The 16,754-nt window shown below is 38.2% G+C and overlaps 1 long non-coding RNA gene across 1 annotated transcript in view; it reads left to right on the forward strand.

Annotated features, from left to right (window-relative positions):
- The window catches only part of LOC141433744 (uncharacterized), a 31,165-nt gene extending 15,444 nt beyond the window's left edge, over nt 1–15,721 (forward strand). The window contains exon 3 of the long non-coding RNA XR_012451942.1: nt 14,892–15,721. This is a non-coding gene — a long non-coding RNA (uncharacterized lncRNA). The remainder of the gene's footprint in view (nt 1–14,891) is intronic.
- The last annotated feature ends 1,033 nt before the right edge of the window (nt 15,722–16,754 follow it).

Raw genomic sequence — 16,754 nt, forward strand, 5'->3', positions numbered from 1 at the left:
AATGTTTTTTTTATTTGTTTCTTAGATGACGACAGAACAAATAACCTAACCCTTTAGAAAAGTTGCTACTCCTGATATTGTAATTTCAAAGTTCATTAGGTCAAAAACAGCAAATCCAATTTTGAGGAAACATACCTATGAACAACCGCAAGAACACTCGCTTTCACATAAAAAAACCTCATCGAAATCGGTCTGTCCGTTTGAGAGCTACAATCACAGGCAGACAGACAATCATTGGTGATAACTTGTAGCACCCCTCTTTTCACGTAGGGGGTTAAAAACTGTGTTTGTCTATTGATATGGCCTGGTCTCACCAGCAGAGGATCATGGATTCGAGTGCAGGTGTTTCGTTTATGTGAGAAATAAAAATTGATTACCATGAGTTTTTCAGTGATAGAAAAGTTTGTAAGGAAACCTACATGATTCTGAAAATCAGTTGAGAAATAAAAATTGAAAATTACCATGACTTTTTCCGTGATAGAAAACTTTGTAAGGAAACCTACATGATTCTGATAATCAGTTCAATGGTGTGCGAAGTTCCCAATTTGCACTTGGAAATTACAGCTCAAGCCTACAAAAAATATCAGAAATAAATAAATCTGATGTTGTAATTTTCTCTATAGTTGCCAACGATTCACAAGGAAGAGCAAGTGACATATCATCCCATATTATTAAATCTATATCTAACCCGTATCGTATTTTGCTGAAAGCTGTCAGTTACTTCGCTAATCAGGCTTTAAGGGAGGATTAAAATGTCTATCGCTAAACTATGCCGCCCTAATGCCATGAATACACATATGTCATGTAGATATAGCTATGGTATGTTAAGGCAGTGTTTCATTTTAATAAGTCACAGTCGTTGATGGCCTTCTTTAGAACTATTAAACCTACTAAGATAGTAGATCGTGATTCATCATCATCATCATCATCATGTCAGCCGAAAGACGTCCACTGCTGGACATAGGCCTCCCCCAAGGCTCTCCACTCAGACCGGTCTTGTGCCTTCCGCATCCAACGCGATCCCGCGATCTTAACCAGGTCGTCGCTCCGTCTTGTTGGAGGCCTACCGACAGCTCGTCTCCGGGTCCGCAGACGCCATTCGAGAACCTTCTAACCTAACCTAACCTAACCCTGCCGTCGCTTTATGTTTTTGAAATAATCATGTATGTTAGGAAGAACATATGTGATTTTCCCACTAACGTCGATAAGCCAAAGGCTACTAGAAACACAGGGAAGCTTAAAGTTCCATCTTACAGACTGGTTAAAACCAAAAAGTCGTTTCTGGGAAATTGCATATTTTTTTATAATAAAATTCCAAAAATATTACAAATGAAACGGATACAAAATTCAGATCTATTGTCAAGAAGACATTAATATCTAAAGCGTGTTATAAAGTTAATGATTATATAATTCCGATCCGCATTAGCGATCCCTTCAAATAGCGAACCTACTGTGTTAAAAATAAAGTTGTGTTAAATACTTGTGATGTATAGATATCATTTAATAATATTATAAATCTGTTTAAAAAAATATATATACCTCGTTGAGTTTCTTGCCGGATTCTTCTCAACAGAGGTTTTTCCGAACCGGTGGTAGATTTTTTTTAACATTCATAAATGCTTGTTATAGCCTAAATTGAATAAAGATATTTAACTTTGACTTTGACTTTGACTTCTGACCCCATCGGTCATCAGTCCTGCGAGGAATCGTGATTACTTTTAGGGCCCGGGCCCACTTAGCGTCTTTCGAGCGTCGTCGTCTAGTAAACGCCCGCGCAGCACCGACGTAACGTTCACGTTGCGGCGCCGCGACGCCAGTGGCGAATGTCGGACGCCTGCGTCTTGTTAACGCCCGCGCAGCGTCGACGCGGCGTCCGCACAGCGTCGCCTCGACGTCTGGTGGCGAACTGTTAGACAGATGCGCGTCTAGCCAGCGCCAGCGCAGCGTCCCCTCCCCTATTGACGCCGCGTTGACGATGTGTGGGCGGTGACGAGACGCTGGCGTCCGAAAGACGCCACTGTCTGTCGTCGCGGCGGCGCAACGTGCACGTTACGTCGGCGCTGCGCGGGCGTTTACTAGACGACGACGCTCGAAAGACGCTAAGTGGGCACGGGCCCTTAATAAACTCCCGATATTTTTTCAGTCTACCCGTTATCATAATGCAAACAACTGCTTCGAAATATCGGAAGCTCAATAAAGTTTTGAATTGTTGCCTGCAGCTAGGTTTCACTACCGTCATTGCGTGGCATGACTGTACAACACTAAAAGTCACCCTTATCAATGTACGGACTATAACAACTTTATTAAGACTTCTATCAAAAGGTTTTTCAAACAGAAATCGAATCCCGCATCTCATTAAGTCCTAAAATTATATCCCTTTTGCATTGACAAATAATTCCCACTTCCTTGTTAGCGAATCACAGTCTAGGGGACAAGATTTTTTGTTACGACACGGTTCCATTACCATACAAAAAGAACAGCTAGATCTAAACTTTGCGGTAGTCAATTTAGAGTTTCGTTTTGAGCGGCTGGGTGTTTGGAAAACGCTGGGTGTAAAGTACTGGAGTGTTTTGCGGTGAACCAAAATGGATGTTTTCAGTGCGAGGCGTCAGCTTGTGTGATGAGATTTGAGTATGGAAGTATGAACTAATCTCCCTCCGTGGCGTTTGATAACTCAATAACGTGGCATAATTACGCCTTTGAAGCGGCCCCAGCGCAGGCCGTGGACCCTCAGTAGGTGCCGAAATCCTAATTGCAGATAAAAAGATAAGTCCGCAGATGGCTCCGCTTTTTGGAAGTGTGTTGGAAACGAGAATAAATGTTGTAATGGACGCGTTGGAAAGAACTGTAGGGACCGCTGATACTGATCTGATAGAGTTCAGTTTTTTTCTTCTACGATGAGAGAAGACAAACGAGCAAGCGGATCATCTGATGGGAATTGATCACCACCGCCCATGAGTACCAACTCGTGATTCCATGTAAATAATGTCAAAAATACAAATAATTATTTTTGGTTACTTTGGTAATGCTTTTGTTCATCATCTTTTTTTTTTTTTTGTATTTGTCATTTAATAGTAACTTAACTTAATCAAGAAGACATATTGTTAAAAATAACTTAGCGATATAAAAGTTATTGCGTCTACTCATAACCACGATTGCTACTAATGTGGTCGAAACATGTCGTCATGGCGAGCTTAAATTTGTACAAATCCATTTCAAAGTTTTGTAATTTTTAGACAATATAATTTATTAAACATGTATGCAAGCCGTTTCCACGAATCAAATACTTCACTTACCTTTATGTGTCGTAAAAAGTATCAATTCTACTAATTGTTACAATAAAAAATATTATAGGCAGATCCTAGACAAAAGTCTAACACGCACGTCCAACACGCGAATTAGCCCGTTTCTGCCATTCAAATTAATATGCAAAATTCTATCGTCAACTAAAATCTAAATAATGTCATCTAAAATCTTTGTGTCTGTCACAAGGGCCCGGGGGGGCAGCTACAAATTGCAAAATTAAAAGTCCCTTGATAATATCTTCACGCACTCGTTAGTCTGTGGGGTAGGGAGGTACAACTACCCAGGCCAGGGCAAAAATACGATGAAATGCGTCATGTTTTTGAGGTTAAATTAACCAAAGCGTATTGTGCTGATTTGACGAGATGAATGTGGTTCTTCTGTGTCTACAAAATGCCTTGCTTAGAGGATATTTTTTGGTGGCTTGGATACGTGGAAAGGCTATGAAAGTATAGAGCCGTGACAGAGCGTACTTGGAACAACTGAGTGGACCGTCAATCGTCCCAAGTACCACTGGAGGGACGAGGTCTAGAGAGACCTTTTGGAAGTCGGGATCAAAGGCTGGCGAGCTGGCCCAAAATCGTAAAGCATGGCGTAGTCTGGTGATAGAGGCCGAGACCCACTTCGGGTAACTGCGCCCGGATAGTAAGTAAGTAAGAGGATATTAGTGCTCATTTTGCAATAGAGATGACGCTACCAATCAACTGAAGTATGTACTTATTATAATCTGTCAAAACACGACGGTAGGAGCTCGTGCTTCGTTCAAGCCTTCTAGCCTAACCTATTCAAGTTTCTTCTACCCGACACGTCTTGCTTGCTCGCTTTGCTCGCTTAATGGGGACATGTTCCGGCAGATTGCAATTTCTGTAATCTTATTATTGTCTGTTTAATAATCTATTGACATTTAACCGATCCCTTTAAACATTTTCTTTTTAGGGTTCCGGAGCCAAAATGGCAAAAAGGAACCCTTATAGTTTCGCCATGTCTGTCTGTCTGTCTGTCTGTCCGTCCGTCCGCGGCTTTGCTCAGGGACTATTAATGCTAGAAAGCTGTAATTTTGCACAAATATATATGAAAACTATGCCGACAAAACCTCCCATAGACGTAAAGTGGGGGTGATTTTTTTTTCTCATCCAACCCTATAGTGTGGGGTATCGTTAAATAGGACTTTTAAAACTATTAGGGGATTGCTAAGAAAATGATTCGATTCAGTGATTTGTTTGCGAAATATTCATCTTTAAAGTGCAAATTTTCAATAAAATCGAGCGTCCCCCCCCCCCTCTAAAATCTAAACCGGTAGGTGGAAAAATTTGAAAAAAATCAGGATGGTAGTAAGTATATCAAACTTTAAAGGAAAACTATAACGGCTAAGTTTGCTTGAGAATTATTAGTAGTTTTACTCATAAATAGCAGCCTAAGGTATAAACTATACCTAAACTTGGAAGATTCCGTAAACAATACGAAATCCTTAGAAAAATATTACTTAATTTTTTCGTAATGGCTACGGAACCCTATTTTGGGCGTGTCCGACACGCTCTTGGCCGGTTTTTCTTCTTATTGCACTTATAATAAATCATTGACTCTTAATCGATCGCATTGAAAATTTCTTTCTTCTCTTCTTTTCACACTTATAATAAATCGAAAACACATACGAGTACTCTTCACTCATTTATTACCGTCGCGGAGCAACCAAGTCGAATCTCCCTTCTGGTCGCGTCAGTTTTTTACAAGTGCGCTCAGCGGCGCGAATTTCGAGTGGCCTGCGAGATATTGACTTGCTGGAGAGCCCTTCAGGTTCTTTATCTTTGGCCTTTGACGCATCCAGATGAGGCGAGATTTATGGCGAGGGTTTCGGGTTTATTCGGTGGCTAGGTTAGGTTTTAGTACATGGAGGCTGAAGGTGTACAAGCTTTAGCTGGTTAATTATGTTCAAATTGTTTCTGACACAATATTTTCACAGACGCATGTAAGCATACCGTAATTTAAATAATTAAGTACCGAATCCGGTCACCACGTTACAGGCCCAGCCTAGTGTGGGACCAACAGATATTTGTAACCCTATTGTATGTGTTTTTTCTTGTAATAAACAATTTTTATTTTTTGTTTTTTTTTTAACATTTGTTTCATTTACAGTGACTTTTTAAGAATATTTGATAACTTTAAAGGAGAAATATTTTATTATTGTTTATTTTAAGGATTCTGGAAACAGCTCGAATGATTTCAAAGATATTTGGTGGGGGTTTCTGTTCTTGTTTTTTATTTAGTAAATTACTTTAACTATGCTAGCTTACTCTTAATCAAATAGATTCTTGCTGAGTATTTTTTTATTTTATTTTTTCAATTGGTATAATTTTATAGTGATTTAATTTTATGATATTATTTAGTAAAATGATTGATTTATTTTATTATTTTTGAATATTAAAGAAACAAGTTTCACGATAAAAGAAACAAATGACCTTTAAAAAAATTACATAAAGCTGGCTTATTCCTTCAAGTCTGCGAGGACTAAAATTTCAATATTACAGGGCTGAAGCAACAAAGGAAACATTATGATAAAGATCCGGAAGGGTGGCTGTTTATCATCTCGAAGTGAAAAGTTACCCCGTGACGTATTGAGATAGCATTATGCGGCAGTTTATCCTTGTCTTTTACACTTATACTGAACCCTACAACCTCACACGTCGGACAAGAGTATGCTAATATTATTCTACTATTAGACGAGGCTTTTGATTTTTACCTGATTGCCCAAAGGGGATTTATGTTTTTCATAGTCATAGACATATCTCTTTATTCCACTGACACAAAAAATTATGCACTAGAACAGTGTTTTTCACTCTGTGGGTCGCGACCCCCCCCCAGTGGGGTCGCGGATGCCCCTTGTCGCAGTATCTTTCAAATACTCTCACCGTTATTGTTTATGATTATTGATTATTCAATGTTTTTATAATCAACGTAAAATAATACAAATAACTGTAAGTAGAGGTAAGCAAAGCAGGGGGTTTCCAAATATTTTCCAAACTAAGGGGGGGCCACGTCCTGAAAAAGTTTGAAAAACTCTGCACTAGAACAAGTATTTCGAGCGTCTGTAGGTATTTGGTCGTAGTGTGGAATAAAAAAAGATTTTTTTTTATCAAAAAAGTAAAACCGACTCCAAAAAATAAAATAAAAATCCAAAAAATGGAATGTACTACAAAAACCTTCAAAATATTTTTGAAAGAAAGAAGAAAGAAAATAATTTATTTATAACAGCAATGACACATAATTAGTAAAAATAACAATAAGAAAGGTAAGCTTTTCTAGGTAAAATGCCAAAATCGCCATAGGTGTACCTATAAAATTTGAGGTTTGCCCTCGATTTCCCTAGGATCCCATCATCAGATCTTGATTTGGTGACAATGGGACCAATTCAGAAAAGTACTCTTTCGAATAAAAAGAAAGATTTTAAAATCGGTCCACAATTGACTGAGTAATCGGCGGACATACATAAAAAAAATACAAACATTGGAACCTAGAACCTTCTCCTTTTTTGGAGTCGGGTAAAAAATAACTAATAACATTAGCTGCTGGTACAATCTGGATGCGTCGAGCCGAGTACTGGGCCCAATGGCGCTCATTGGAGTAGTCCTATGTCTCGAGTACTGCCTTTTCGCAACGTAACGTTTGGCAACCTGTTTCATTTCGCAACTTTTCATTTCGCAAACTTTTAATATTTCAGGATTTATGGATCTGAATTTGTATTTTATTTATAATATTTTTGAATTTTATTTAAAATGTTAAAAGACTTTTTGGTTTTAGCCAGTCTGTAAGATGGAACTTTAAGCTTCCCTGTGTTTCTAGTAGCCTTTGGCTTATCGACGTTAGTGGGAAAATCACATATGTTCTTCCTAACATACATGATTATTTCAAAAACTTAAAGTGACGGAAGGGTTAGGATATCTGTTTCCTTAAAAAAAGATCTTAAAGATTCACGCGTCTAAAGAAAGGTAAGCTTTTCTAGGTAAAATGCCAAAATCGCCATAGGTGTACCTATAAAATTTGAAGTTTTCCCTTGATTTCCCTAGGATCCCATCATCAGATCTTGATTTGGTGACAATGGGACCACCTCAGAAAAGTACTCTTTCGAATAAAAAGAAAGATTTTAAAATCGGTCCACAATTGACTGAGTAATCGGCGGACATACATAAAAAAAATACAAACATTGGAACCTAGAACCTTCTCCTTTTTTGGAGTCGGGTAAAAAATAACTAATAACATTAGCTGCTGGTACAATCTGGATGCGTCGAGCCGAGTACTGGGCCCAATGGCGCTCATTGGAGTAGTCCTATGTCTCGAGTACTGCCTTTTCGCAACGTAACGTTTGGCAACCTGTTTCATTTCGCAAAAACTCTTTCATTTCCGCTAAAAAAACACTTCATAGCTTGTCTGCAGGGCCATCGTGTAGAACCCTTTAGGTTAGGTTAGGTTAGTTTTATAAAAATCCTGAAATATTTACAGTTTCACAAATATTAAACAGTTGGGAAATGAAATGTTGCGAAATGAAACAGGTTGCCAAACGTTATTCGCCGAAACATTAGTAAACCCCTATGTCTAGCAGTGAACTTCTGCACGCTGATAAAAACTTTAGAAAAACTCTTGAGAAAAACTATAATACAAACTAACCTTACCAACAAAAAGTTGATAAACCCCCGACTTTGCCACTTCAAAGTTCAATATCTCAGAAACGGCTAAACCGATTTTGATAAAACATGTCTAAGAACCATTGCTAGAAAACCTGTTTTCAATTAAAAGAAACCGTATGCAAATCGGTCCGCCCGTTTAAGAGCTACGGTGCCACAGATAGACAGACACACATAGCGGTCAAACTTATAACATCCCTCTTTTTGCGTCGGGGGTTAATTAAAAAGGAAAACACAAATAATAGTCTAGGACTCTCTTAAACTTAAACTCTAAACAGTCGGGAGGTCGGGACCTATTCGAAAATAGCTCAAAAATTCGCAGTAATCAGAGATTTGAACTCTGAAATAACAATATCTATGTTTTTTTAACTGTTCTTGGTTAAGATTATCTTATAATTTTGAGATAAATAAATAAGCTTTTTGCTACAAAATTATGTTTTCATTCTTTAATTACCAACCCGAAAACTAAATCTCATTAAAATAATATAACAAAAGTACATTAGGCTCCATAAAATTAGCCGCAACACGCGTCAAAAGTTCTCGTGAGTCGCTATCGGCGTTACATAAAATAATATTAAAATGCCGCATAAATCAAGGGTAGAAAAATATAGTCGTTATGTGTCGAATACCAAATAATTGGTGGAACGTATACAAGGCGGCTGTGACCAGATTTTATCGGTGAATATATTAACAACTTATTACGGTGTTCCGCGTTAATTTCGAGGTCTCAATTATAGTTATAATTGTTGCTGACTGTACTGATTACGATAAAGACGCTTAAGTTTTTTTATTGGGAATGACACGGTTTTCTTTAACTCCTATAGAAGTCTCATTTAAGTTGTTACACTCTTGTAGGTGTAGTCCCGGCCGTCGGATGAGGATTAGAAGTGAACTTTCGTGACGACTTCAATGGGAAAATAGTTTGGTGGATTCCCCTTGGCTTCCACATCTCAGTGCTGGAGGCTGGAGTTCGTAGTGAGATTTCCGAGTTTGACGCCCGCTGTTGAACAAAAGCCTTCCCTTAGAACGCGGCAATGAACAACGATTCCCTACTTGCATCCTTCTTCCTCCGTTGCCCTCTCCTATCTCAGGTCGGCGATCATTAGGGCTATACTTACTTTAGAGACTGCCGCTCGAAAGAGGAATCTGGTACTCATTCCGAATCAGTCTCTAAGGTTTCTTAACCCAGGAGGTACATCTACGGCGGCCTTGTATCTTTCCCTGGATAATAAGCTAAAGCAGACCATACTTATCATTATTAACTTTTGGGGCGGCAGACATGAGCTTGCCTTCGGAATCCCAAAGCTTAATGGTTACTTGACCTGAAATGTAAATTTCAGTTTTTTTTTTATTTATGACGGTGGAAGCAGTCTACACTTCCACTGAACGTAGATAATAGTTAGTATTTAGTTTTGTAACTAAGGGACCCCATACATCCCTGTATTATTATTTTTTTTTGTATTTTTTTTTATTTAATTGTATACTGTAGTTTTTAAGTATTTTATTTGTAATTATTTTATGTTGAAAAAATGACTTTCTGCCAAGTTTCTTGCGGCGCATTCTTCTTGCCAATGATGGTCTTTCCGAAAGCGCTGGTAGGTTAAAAAATGACGTGTAAAAGTGCCCATTGCGGCCTATTTACTGAATAAATGATTTTAATTTTGAATTTGAATTTACGCATTATATGGACCAAATACAACAGCTTCCTCTGTTTTATAATACGTACCACATCCAAGCTTTTATTCATTCTCCGCAATACCGTTTCGTTCCATGCATCCACCGGTCGACCGCAACTCTTGCAATGTCGTCAGCCCACCCGATGAGAGGCTCGCTAACGCTTCGTCTTCCAGTTTGTTAATTCATTACGTTTACTTATATGTACTACTATACATTGTTTACTGTTTACTGTGAAGCCGTGGTGGCCTAGTGGTTTGACCTATCGCCTCTCAAGCAGAGGGTCGTGGGTTCGAACCCCGGCTCGCACCTCTGAGTTTTTCGAAATTCATGTGCGGAATTACATTTGAAATTTACCACGAGCTTTGCGGTGAAGGAAAACATCGTGAGGAAACCTGCACAAACCTGCGAAGCGATTCAATGGTGCGTGCGAAGTTCCCAATCCGCACTGGGCCCGCGTGGGAACTATGGCCCAAGCCCTCTTGTTCTGAGAGGAGGCCTGTGCCCAGCAGTGGGACGTATATAGGCTGGGATGATGACTTATATGTACAGCAAAATAAATACCTGCGTTTCAAGCAAACCACTGATTCTATCGAAACAATATCAACCCCCCAAGCAATGACGTCAGTACACCAACCAAAAAACGGTTAAAACGAAACCTCGTCATAATTCAAAAAAAGCGAGTCTGCGTTAAAAAACCGGTTTTTATTGCTGGCGTGTTATCACACATGTCCCGACTAGGGGCCGCAAAAAACGCGGAAAAACACGAATCGGGTTCATGTTAATATTTGAAGTATTTTTATTTGAAATTTCCATTTACACGCGCCCTCCCTACCTCCCTCATACATATTCATCGAATGCACCCCCCACACTTTCTCCACTACAAGCGAGCTGACCTGGGAGTCTCTGATCATGCTGTACGTTTTCAAATCAATGTGTGTTGAGATTTTAACGATTTGAGTTATTTGAAACATTTTAAACTAAGCTTGCGTAGATATAGGTAGATTTAAATCAATACAACTCGAGTTACACTACTATACATTGTGTTAAAAAAATCTGGTGTTTGCGTGTTTTTCGGACAAAATTCTTTAGGGTTCGTCTTAAAGACTTTTGTTTCAACCTTGTATGCAGTATGTAGAGATATGTAGAGATAACGGCTTACCTACTGCTATCTTCTTATTTCTATAATGTTTCATCGTGTTCATGTATTGAATTATATTGAGATTATGACTGCCGTAGTCTAATTGCATAGAATATTTTTAATGACAATAGAACAAACGGAATTGCAAATCAAATTATTACCTGTTTATTACGTGGCTCACACCTCTGAATTTATCGAAATTCATGTGCGAAATTACATTTGAAATTAACCACGAGCTGATATGGCGAAGGAAAACGTCGCGAAGAAACCTGCTCAAACCTGCAAAGCAATTCAATGGTGTGTGTGTGTGAAGTTCCCAACTACGGCCCAAACCCTTTCATTCTGAGAGGAAGCCTGTGCCCACCAGTGAGACGTATATAGGCTGGATCATAGAGTAACTTCTCACTACCTGTAATGGATGATTGTGAATGAGGGCTACAAGAGGCGAAATATCGATAGATGGCGTTAGATACTAATATCGTGAGGTTTTTTTGACGTTACGGTCTTGCTTGCAATTGGCTCATTTAGTTATTAGCCAATCGCAAGCAAGACCATCGCAAAAAGGATATTTCCCCTGTCTTTTAGCCCTCGTTGAGTTAATACACTGTATATTGGTCTCTTCTCCTTGTAAGTCTTTTATTGTTCTCTAAAGTTGTCTTGACAGCACTCAGCCGTGTTCTTCGGTTGAGATTTTGAGAATCACTAGTGAGTTTATGACAACTTTCTTAGGACAATAGTGTGATTCCGTCTCTCTTTCTACACTGCATTGCTGATATTTACTAAAGAGGGTGTCGGTGTAAATTGGTACAACTACACCAAACTCATCGTTTTAAAGTCGGTACGTCGCCCACGGCCAGCAGGGCTACTACGAAACTCGAAACTCGAAGTTCGTGTCGTGCGGTCCCTCTGACACTTATACTATTTAATACAAGAGCGAGAGGGACGGTACGACACGAACTTCGAGTTTCGTAGTAGCCCTGCAGGTCCGTCGGTTGGTCGGTTGCTATCGCTGCACGGTTTTGTTGCAACAATAAATAAAGCGGACATTTGAACGCGGCTTTTTTGGTTTGTCGGTAAATGCTGTAAAGTTTTCAGTGGAATAGGAGTCACAAATTTTAAGATTGGTTTTTTGGAATCTTTTTGTATTTTTTATTTCAATTCCAAATTTTTACTTTTACGGTCATCCCGTAAAACCTAAATTGAAAATACAAACTGAAACATAGATGCACAGAAAAACCAGAAAAATAAGACCAGCACTGGGAACTGGGGACTGGGGCTAGTCCACCAGCAGTGGTGTAGCGGTGTAGCACGCGGTACGGAATACCGAGGACCTGGGTTCGATTCCCAGTGCTGGTCTTATTTTTCTGGTTTTTCTGTGCATCTATGTTTCAGTTTGTATTTTCAAGTCACAAATTTTGTCAGTAGGTAGATAATTAACTTTTTTAACTAATGAAGTGTGAATGCTAATTTCATTTTTCTTTTTTTTCGATAAGTGATCTTTAATGCGGTAGACATCCTCAATAATGGAAAGATTACAGATGTGTTGTGGATTCCTTAATCCCAATATTGTTCCAGTTTTATCTTATCTCCAACATTGGAACGATTCAGATCAGTAGCGGTCGGAGGTTAAAATTACGGTAGAGTGACACATGGACAAATAAAAAAAAAAAGTTTTTGACGTATACGCGACGTGCATTCCTTGAGCAAGTCCAAATGAAAACTGTGAGGATTTTTTACTAGAAATCATCATTCAAGATAACGTCACATTTGTGAAAATTTTCACTTTGAACATCGATCAGACGTATCTACTAAAACCTTTTTCCAACTTCAACAACATATTCTTGTAAATTTTTTCATAACGTTCAGTTAAACCAACAAATCCAACTGATAAAATACTCGATTTCGTGATAATCATTGTTTAGTTAGTTAAACCGTGTCGAAATACAAAGCCTTAAGAGTTTACCAGTACCAAAATGAATAAACTACGCCAATTTACCATTATTCTCCGCTAAAATCGTGTACCACAGCATCCTCCTCTAAAACAAATTAAAAAAATAATATTATGTCTCGCACAGAATATGTAGCTGCAACGCACGATTTAGCGGAGAAGCAACACAAGTTCTATTTTCGTTTGTTTGAATCTTTAATCGGTCAAAGATCTCGGGTTTGATTGGCCTTGAAACTTTAGTTTCAAGACTTACTTTGTTGAAACAAAATATTCTAAACTTGGAACGGCTACATTAACTTTTTGTAACAGTAAGGATGTGTAATTATTAGGGTTAAGGGGAATAAATGTATTATTCTAGTGTTTTTTTTGTGGCAATATTTTTTTTTATTTCTTTCTTTATTTTTCTACTATTTTAACCCCCGAAGCAAAAAGAGGGGTGTTATAAGTTTGACCGCTATGTGCGTCTGTCTGTGGCACCGTAGCTCTTAAACGGGTGGAGTGATTTCAATGCGGTTTTTTTTATTTGAAATCAAGTTTTCTAGCTATGGTTCTTAGACATGTTTTATTAAAATCGGATAAGCCGTTTAAGAGATATTGAACTTTGAAGTGACAATGTCGGGGGTTTTCCAACTTATTGTTGGTTAGGTTATTTACAAATACGAAAATTGACCGGGCGCGGCGCTATAGCAAATAATGAACAATGAATTCTTTGTTTTGTTTTTATGTTTCAATTTTGTGTTATTAATTGCCTATTTTCTCAAATAATTAATAATGAATTCTTTGTTTTGTTTTTATGTTTCAATTTTGTGTTATTAATTGCCTATTTTCTCAAATAATGAATAATGAATTCTTTGTTTTGTTTTTATGTTTCAATTTTTTGTTATTAATTGCCTATTTTCTCAAATAATGAATAATTAATTCTTTGTTTTGTTTTTATGTTTCAATTTTGTGTTATTAATTGCCTATTTTCTCAAATAATGAATAATGAATTCTTTGTTTTGTTTTTATGTTTCAATTTTGTGTTATTAATTGCCTATTTTCTCACAAATGTACTTATTGAAAAACGTCGTATGGTTACACGGTTGGCAAGGTTTTAGAAACTCGTGACGATGAAATTTATCACTCGTCAACTCATTTGTAAAACCTTACTTACCAACCTCGTATCACAAATAACTATTGTGATCATGCACCTATATGGTGATACACTCCGTGCTCATTTACATTATAAAGAAAAAAGACATATTTTTCAACTAAACATTACGAAGAACAAAACATTATGAAGAGCCGTGGTGGCCTAGTGGTTTGACCTATCGCCTCTCAAACAGAGGGTCGTGGGTTCAAACCCCGGCTCGCACCTCTGAGTTTTTCGAAATTCATGTGCGGAATTACATTTGAAATTTACCACGAGCTTTGCGGTGAACGAAAACATCGTGAGGAAACCTGCACAAAATGGTGCGTGTGAAGTTCCCAATCCGCACTGGGCCCGCGTGGGAACTATGGCCCAAGCCCTCTTGTTCTGAGAGGAGGCCTGTGCCCAGCAGTGGGACGTATATAGGCTGGGATGATGATTATGAAAGTCTACTTACTAGGGCTTATTCTTACTACCCTTTTAGCAATTTGTGGTTACAACAAAAATATACACTGAAGTTCTAATTGACCACAGTTGCAAAAAGTCCTCCTTAGCATATTTTGCAGATATTTAACAAAATTTCCTTCAGACTGTACACTCAGACAAACTAATTCATTTACCGAGGCGGAAACTTTTAATAATCGAAATAATCAATTTCTCTTTAAATTTCTTGGCAAAAGAATGGGATGTCAACCTGACATTAGAAGCAATAAACTAACCAACAAAAAAGTTGGAAACCCCCGACATTGTCACTTCAAAGTTCAATATGTCAAAAACGGCTAAACCGATTTGATAAAATGTCTAAGAAACATCGCTAGAAACCCTGTATTCAAATAAAAAAAACCGCATTAAAATCGGTTCACCCGTTTAAGAGCTACGGTGCCACAGACAGACACACAGATAACACCCCTCTTTTTGCGTCGGTGGTTATAAAGGCTCTACCTTGGTCATTGGTACATGATTCAGTTTTTCGAATGTAATATACTAAATAACATAAAGATAATCACCTGAAATTTGCAGGTACTGCTGGCGGAAGTGCGTCACACGCCAACCGGAAGTGACGTCACGCGGCAGGACACCGGAAGTGGACCGTGGCGCCGCTGCCGGAAGCGGATGCCGCCGCAATGCGATATCTTGGAGGTTAATGACCTGGCCCTGATGACAGGGTAATACGTTGCTAAAGATGTCTTCTAGGTACATACTCATACATGATACGAGTATATACTCGAGGGAACTGAATGAAATGAAAAGTTCATTATCTCAAAAACGGCTTAACCGATTTTGATGAAACATGTCTAAGAACTTGATTTAGAAAACCTGATTTCAAATAAAAAAACGCATTCAAATCAGTCCACCTGTTTAAGAGCTACGGTGCCACAGACAGACACAGACACACATAGCGGTCAAACTTATAACACCCCTCTTTTTGCGTCGGGGGTTTAAGAATGGAAACCAGGGTGGGATCTTCTCATAAGCAATTTCGTTATGATTTCTTTGGCAGATGAAAATGTCAAAATGACTTCAGTAGTAAGTTTCCACTGTGGTGCGTGATTCATTTTCTTTGACCAATTTATTATACTTTGAAAGCTTATTTCTCTTTATTGAATACTAAGCCCCTGTTTCACCATCTATTGATTAAAATTTGACGGATAAATGTGATACCGTCTCTGTTTGTTTTGTTCGAATAGACAGAGATGGCAGCACTTTAATTCGTCAAATAAAATTAATCAATGGGTGGTGAAACAGCCCCTAAAGATACACATACACAGTTCAGAATATACCTAGGCGGTGCCCTAACATATAACTGCTACTTTTTTTTCCTACTAAGTACCTAGTGGCGAAAATTCACTTTATATTTATTTTTACGCTACTTGTAGATCAATATGTTTAAATTGTTATCTTTCATTAAATCACTTTTTGTAAATTATCAAATTTTTCGATTTTTAGACAATTATGCCCTTGTACTTGTACGCACTAGTCATATTGAGAAAGTGTATAAAGTAAGCAATGGGCGATTTTAAATTACTCCAGTGCGTTTATGTGTTTACAAATACATTATGAAAGTATCACTAGTCTTGAGATATGTATGCATAGGAAAAATTCGTGTCTAAAGTCCAGCAATAGGCAGCACGATTGCTAGGATTTCGATTCCCAGCGCTGTCTTATGTGTTTGTACGAAAAATACATTAATTGTTTTAAAGATATAAAATACGGAATACGAAATAAGCAATACTTCTACATAAACTTTATGCTTGTTTATTTTATTACAATATGGTACCATGAAGAAAGAGGTGAGTCCAAAACGAACATTCATTCCATTACTTATTTTGGAACTAGCTTTTGCCTGCGGCTACGCCCGCGTGCAATTCGGTTATCGTGCGCTGTGCCCTCGGGAACTGCATTTTTCCGGGATAAAAAGTAGCCTATGTCACTCTCTGGTCCATAGACTATCTCTATGCCAAAAATCATGTCGATCCGTCGCTCCGTTTCGACGTGAAAGATGGACAAACATACAAACACACACACACACACTTTCGCATTTATGATATTTGTATGGATCCTCAGTGTAAATTTAGACTGGTGATGATGATGATGATAATGTCTTACCCTTATCACTAAATTTTTACTCGCATTTCAGTTGTACCTACCTGTGGTACCTACCTACAAATGGCCACCGTAAAATGCGAAGAACAAAATCCCAAACAAAAGAATATCGGCACCATAATTCTCCCAATAATCATAACCTCAAATCGTCCCCCACACAAACCCAGCACAATGGTACAAAATGAAAGCAAAACTTGCTGTAATTAATTCCCTACCTACTCAACGCTTTGTAATAAATCGTTTCATCCGAGTATAAATTTTATCCCTCGTCTGAACTTC

Source organism: Choristoneura fumiferana, chromosome 12 (genome assembly GCF_025370935.1).
Source record: "Choristoneura fumiferana chromosome 12, NRCan_CFum_1, whole genome shotgun sequence".
Lineage (NCBI taxonomy): Eukaryota > Metazoa > Arthropoda > Insecta > Lepidoptera > Tortricidae > Choristoneura > Choristoneura fumiferana.